General features: G+C 40.2%; 1 pseudogene; it reads right to left on the bottom strand.

Annotated features, from left to right (window-relative positions):
- Nucleotides 1–5,566: 5,566 nt before the first annotated feature.
- On the bottom strand, nt 5,567–6,029 carry LOC114505449 (annotated as a pseudogene).
- Between the last annotated feature and the right edge of the window lie 306 nt (nt 6,030–6,335).

The following is a 6,335-nucleotide window of genomic DNA, read 5'->3' as shown; positions in this document are numbered from 1 at the left end:
AAGTCCAACAACCAAAGATTTATTAATTTTTTAAAATATATTTTATTGATTATGCTATTACAATTGTCCCATTTCCCCCCTTTATTCCTCTCTACTCTGTACACCCCCTCCCACCTGTATCCCCCTGCCACTTTAGTTCCTGTCCATGGGTCATACATATAAGTTCCTTGGCTTCTACATTTCCTATACTATTCTAAACCTCCCCCTGTCTATTTTCCACCTACCATTTATGCTACTTATTTCCTGTAGCTTTTCCCCCTCTATCCCCCCTCCCACTTTCCTGCTGCTAACCCTCCATGTGATCTCCATTTCTGTGATTCTGTTCCTGTTCTAGTTGTTTGCTTAGTTTGTTTTTGTTTGTTTGTTTGTTTTTAGGTTCAGTTGTTAATAGCTGTGAGTTTGTTGTCATTTTACTGTTCATAGTTTTGAGCTTCTTTTTCTTAGATAAGTCCCTTTAACATTGCAAAAATAATGGCTTGGTGATGATGAACTCCTTTAACTTGACCTTATTTGAGAAGCACTTTATCTGCCCTTCCATTCTAAATAATAGCTTTGCTGGATAGAGCAATCTTGGATGTAAGTCCTTGCCTTTCATGACTTGGAATACTTCTTTCCAGCCCCTTCTTGCCTACAAGATTTCTTTTAAAAAAACAGTTGATAGTTTCATGGGAACTCCATTGTAGGTGCCTCCTTTTCTCTTTCTGCTTTGAATATTCTCTCCTTATCTTTAATCTTGGCTAATGTCATTATGATGTGTTTTGGTGTGTTCCTCCTTGGGTCCAACTTCTTTGGGACTCTCTGAGCTTCCTGGACTTCCTGGAAGTCTATTTCCTTTGCCAGACTGGGGAAGTTCTCCTTTATTATTTGTTCAAATAAGTTCTCAATTTCTTGCTCTTCCTTTTCCCCTTATGCCACTTCTGTAATTTGAATGTTGGAACATTTAAAGCCTTAGAAGTTCCTCTGCCTCTCCTCAATTTTTTTATTTTTGTTTTTTCATTCAGTTCTGGTTCAATGTTCCTTTCTTCCTTCTGCTCCAAACCATTGATTTGAGTCCCAGTTAACTTCCTATTACTATTGGTTCCCTATACATTTTCCTTTATTTCACTTTTCATAGTCTCTAGTTTGCAACCATACTCAAACAATTCTGTGAGCTTCCTGATTTCCAGTGTTTTGAACTGTGCATCAGATAGGTTGGCTACCTCTTCATCGCTTAGTTGTATTTTTTCTGGAGCTTTAATCTATTCTTTCATTTGGGCCATTTTTTGTCTTGGTGAGCCTGTTATGTAGTAAGAGGTGGAGCCTTAGGTGTTCAGGGCGGGGCAACCCAAGTCACTGTGTTGTGACACTGCCAGCAGGGGAGGGGTCTGAGAGGGAACAACTCTACTTGCTCCACTCTCTGACAGCTTTTAGTCACTTCTGGGGCTACCCACAAGCAAATTGGACTCTTCTGGTGCTGATACCTGGGTGGGTGGGCTTGTGTACATTCTAGGACCCTGTGGGTCTCTTCAACGAACTCACCTGTGAGGCTGCAAGTTTCTCCTGATGCCACAACCCTCACAGGTTTTTTCAGTCAGAGGTTTTGAGGCTTTATTTCCCCATTCTGGAACCCCGGGTTGCGCAGTCTCTCTCACTTCCCAGTTGCTCCTCCCAGTTTATATATACACACATGCAGGACCACCCAGTTCACAAGCCACCACCTTGTCCAGTCTGCCAGCCACTGCCTTGCCTGCCACGATCCTCCAGCCGCTGCCTTGCTGTGAGTCCTCTACATAGGGCTGCCCATCTCTGCCCCTCCTACTGGTCTGGATGAATGTTTCCTCTTTAACTCTTTGGTTGTCAGACTTCCATCCAGCTTGATTTTCTGGTTGTTGGTTGTTTTTTTTTTTTTTTTAATTTCTTGTTGTCCTTCTTTTGGTTGTGCAAGAAAGTACAGTGTGTCTACCTAATGCCTCCATCTTGTCCAGAAGTCTCTCCAACAACCAAGGATTTACAGAAGCCATATTCATCCAGATGGGTAGGAGGAGCAGAGATGGGGAGCTGGAGCAGAAAGGATGTGGTGTGGTAGTGGCAGCAGCCAGAGGAACAGGTGGTCTCACATTCACATGTGGTGGATAAAAATTGGGAAGGATACTTGGGGAGCAAGCGATAAAATCACCAGTTCAGACTGTGCAGCCCAGGGTTCCAGAGCCAGGAAAATAAAGCCTCATAACTTCTAGCTGTAAAAACAAATGGGGGTTGGGGTGGCAGAATAAACTGCCAGTCTCTCAGGAGAGTCCATTTAAAGGGTCCACACTGTCCTAGAATATAGGCAAACCAACTCACTCTGGGAACCAACACCAGGGCAATAGCTAGAGGGGCACCAGTTGCATACAGGAAGTGTGTAAAGTGAATGGAAGCAGGCGACTGCTAAGCAAGCCTCCAGCATCCAGGTAGTGACATTGTTCTCTCTCTGGCTCCTTCCCTACATACAGAGACACAAAATAGTGAAGTGGATTGCCCCACCCTGGCAGATACCTAAGGCTCCGCCCCATACAACTTAACAGGTGCACTAAGACAGGGAGTCAAGTTAGCTCTACCTAATACATAGAAATAAATACAGCGAGGCTGCCAAATTGGGGAAAACAAAGAAATGTGGCCCAGATGAAAGGACAGAACAAAACCTTAGTAAAAGAAGTGAATGATATAGAGGTAGAGATAGCCAACCTATCAGATGTAGAGTTCAGAATACTAGTGATGAGGATGCTCAGAGAACTCACTGAGTATGGCAAAAGCATAAGGGAAGAAATTAAGGCTACACTAAGGAAAATAAAGAAAAATCCACAGGGAACCAATAGTAAAGGGAGGGGAGCCAGGGTTCAAATCAACAATTTGGAAGATGAGGAAGAAATAAACATTCAACCAGAACAGAATGAAGAAACAAGAATTCAAAAAAGGAGAGACAGAGCCCTGGCTGGTGTGGCTCAGTGGATTGAGTGGTGGCCTGCAAACCAAGGGGTTGCAGTTAAATTCCTGATCAAGGCACACGCCTGGGTTTCAGGCCAGGTCCCCAATGGGGGGTGCACAAGAGGCAACCACACATCAATGTTTCCCTCTTTTTCTCCACCCCTTCCTCTCTCTCTAAAAATAAATAAATAAAACCTTTTTTTAAAAAGAAGAGAGAATAAGAAGACTATGGAATATCTCCAAAAGTGCCAACATCTGAATCATAGGGATGCCAGGAGAAAAGGAAGAACAAGAACTTGAAAACTTACATGAAAAAAAGTAATGAAAGAAAACTTCCCTAATTTGGCAAAGGAACTAGATATACAAAATTAGGAAGCACAGACAGTCCCAAATAAGGTGAACCCAAAGAGGGTTACAACAAGACACATCATAATTAAAATGCCAAAGGTTAAAGATGAAGAGAGAATCTTAAAAACAGCAAGAGAAAAGAAGAGAATTACCTACAAAAGAGCTCCCATAGGACTATCAGCTGATTTCTCAAAAAAAAAAAAAGTGTAGGTGAGAAGGTACTGGCAAGAAGCATTCAAAGTGATAAAAAAAAAAAAAACAAAAACAAAAAAAAAAAAACAAGCACCTACAACCAAGGTTACTCTATCCAGCAAAGCTATAATTTAGAATGGAAGGGCAGATAAAGTGCTTCCCAGCAAAGTAAAGCTATAGGAGTTCATCATCACCAAGCCTTTATTATATGAAATGTTAAAGGGACTTATTTTAAAAAAAGATCAAAACTATGAACATTAAAATTATAACAAGCTCGCAACTATCAACAACTGAATCTAAAAAACAAAAATAAGCTAAGCAAGCAACTAGAACACAAAGAGGATCATAGGTATGGAGATCATTTGGAGAGTTATCAGCTGGGAGGGAGAGGGGGGAGAATGTGGGAAAAGGTTCGGGGATTAAGAAGCATAATTGGTGGGTACAAAATAGACAGGGGATGTTAAGAATAGTATAGGAAATAGAGAAGCCAAACAACTTATATCTACAGTCCATGGACATGAACTAGGCGGGAGGGATTGCTGGAGTGAAGGGGGTACTGAGTGGAGTGGGGCAAAGGGGAAAATTGGGACAACTGTAATAGCATAATCAATAAAATATACTTTAAGAAAAGAAATTATGAGGCTTGTTTTTTTTTTCTATTCCAATAACTCTTTTAAAAATGATATTCAAGTTGGCCTTCCAGTTTCTAACATGACAGAGAATTGCACAGGTTGCTGGTCCCTTCTCCTCAGTCCAGCCCTGGAAATTATCTAGATGTTTGTGTGTATAGAGGAGAGGAAGGTTTGAGATACCAGAACCCAAAATTAAAATTGTGAGAATTCCTAGGGATAGAGAAAGTGGTTGTATCCCATTGTCAAGGGTAGAATGGGAATTGAGTCTAGAGTCACCCATTGTAGAAAGAGGAATGCTGAACTTAGTTTACAGTTATACTTTTTAGTCTCACAGATACTTTGCTGGGAAGATATATCTGACACCTGACACCTTTACAGGATAGGAAACAACAGGAACAGCTACACCAGAGAATACAGGGTAACTTCAGGTTACTACAGGTTAGTACTCAAGCTTAGCTGTCATGAGGAGCAGATAATGACAGTCATTGACAACAAGCTAAGTGGTTATTCTAAAGATTACCATATACATATGCAACACAGTCTACTTAGAATAAATATTTTACTATTTCAAGTGAAATGTAGAAACTTTACCACTATGTAGTTCCCTTTACCTTCCTCACTTTATGCTGTACTTATCTTACACCCTTCATTTATATACATTGAAAACCCCATCTGTCAATGTGATAATTTTTTTCAACCTCATAATATTTTGAAGAACCTATTTACCCAGATAGCAACCATTTCTGTTGCTCTTCTATTCCTGATATTCCAAGTTTTCCTCTGATATAAAATTTTCTTTCCATCTGAAGAATGTCCTTTAGCATTTCTTTTGGAATAGGCATTCTGATGATGAATTTTCTCAGTTTTTCTTCACCTGAGAATATTTTTATATTATCTTTATTCCAGGAGGATATTTTTATTGGATACAAAATTCTGCATTAACAATTCACCTCTACAGGCATTTTTAAAATGCTATGGCATGTCTTTCTCACCTCCATAGTGTATGATGAGAAATCTACTGTCATCATACCACTATACGTAGTGTGGTGTTTTTCTCTGGCTTCTTTCAATATTTTTGTCATATTTAGTTTTATGTAATGTTATTGTTTTGTGTCCATATGTGAACATACTTGAGTTTATCTGGTGGCATTCACTGAGCTACTTGAAAGCATAAATCAATGTCCTTTGCTAAATTTGGGAAGTTCTGAAGTGTTCTTTCTGTACCACAATCTTTTTCTCTCCTCTGGAACTCTGAAAAAGCAAATGTTAGATTTTTATATATTATTTCACAGATTTCTGAGTTTCTGTTCATTCTCTTTATTATTATTTTTAATTGTTTTATTGTATTTTTCCATTACCATTTCTGTTCATTCTTTTTAATTGTTCTTAAAAGAGATTTTTAAAAGATGTTATTTACTTACTTACTTACTTATTTATATTTATATTTTTTATGAGGGGAACCAGGGCAGTTTTATTTATGATGGCAACATACAAGACTCCTTGCTTAGGTTCGTGGGCTTGATACAGCCTGCGCCCAGGCCTTATGCTTCTCCTCAGGACTCCTGGGGGCAAACTTCACCTGTAGTTTCTTCCACATGCCTTTATTCATTTCCTTGAACTCTCCCAGGGTGTCTGTGGAGAGGATCACTTTATACTTTTCCAACAACAGGCCACTGAAGCTGGTGTCTCTGGGGTGAGGGTACTTATGTTTACAATAGTTTAAAAGGATTCGGGCTAAACTCTGGTACCTCTGTTCGCAGGCCTCAGGCTCTGCAATCTCTGTGTTCTCTCCCTCCCAAAAGGCCTGTGCTACCCACTGCCAAAGGTAAGCGCCCAAGTCTCCACCTGTTTGGTGTTGTCCGCTGGCCATTCCTTACAGAGTTTAAGAAAACACCGGTAGTGGCCAGCTGCCATTTTGAGACCTCATGTTATTTATTTATTTTAGACAGAGGGGAAGGGAGGGAGAAAGAAAGGGAGAGAAACATCAATGTGTGGTTACCTCTTGCACACCCACCTACTAGAGACTTGACCTGGCCCGCAACTCAGGCATGTGACCTGACCAGGAATCAAGGCGATGACCCTTTGGTTCACAGACTGCCACTCAACACACTGAGCCACAGCAGCCAGGGCTAATCACTTTTATTTATGTTGTTCATTTTAGATAATTTTTACAGATCTACATTGAAGTAGACTAAACTTTTCCTCTTAAAACTTCATTCT

Source organism: Phyllostomus discolor, chromosome X (genome assembly GCF_004126475.2).
Source record: "Phyllostomus discolor isolate MPI-MPIP mPhyDis1 chromosome X, mPhyDis1.pri.v3, whole genome shotgun sequence".
NCBI lineage: Eukaryota > Metazoa > Chordata > Mammalia > Chiroptera > Phyllostomidae > Phyllostomus > Phyllostomus discolor.
Note: the sequence above shows the minus strand (reverse complement) of the source record. Positions and strands in the feature narration are given on the sequence as shown.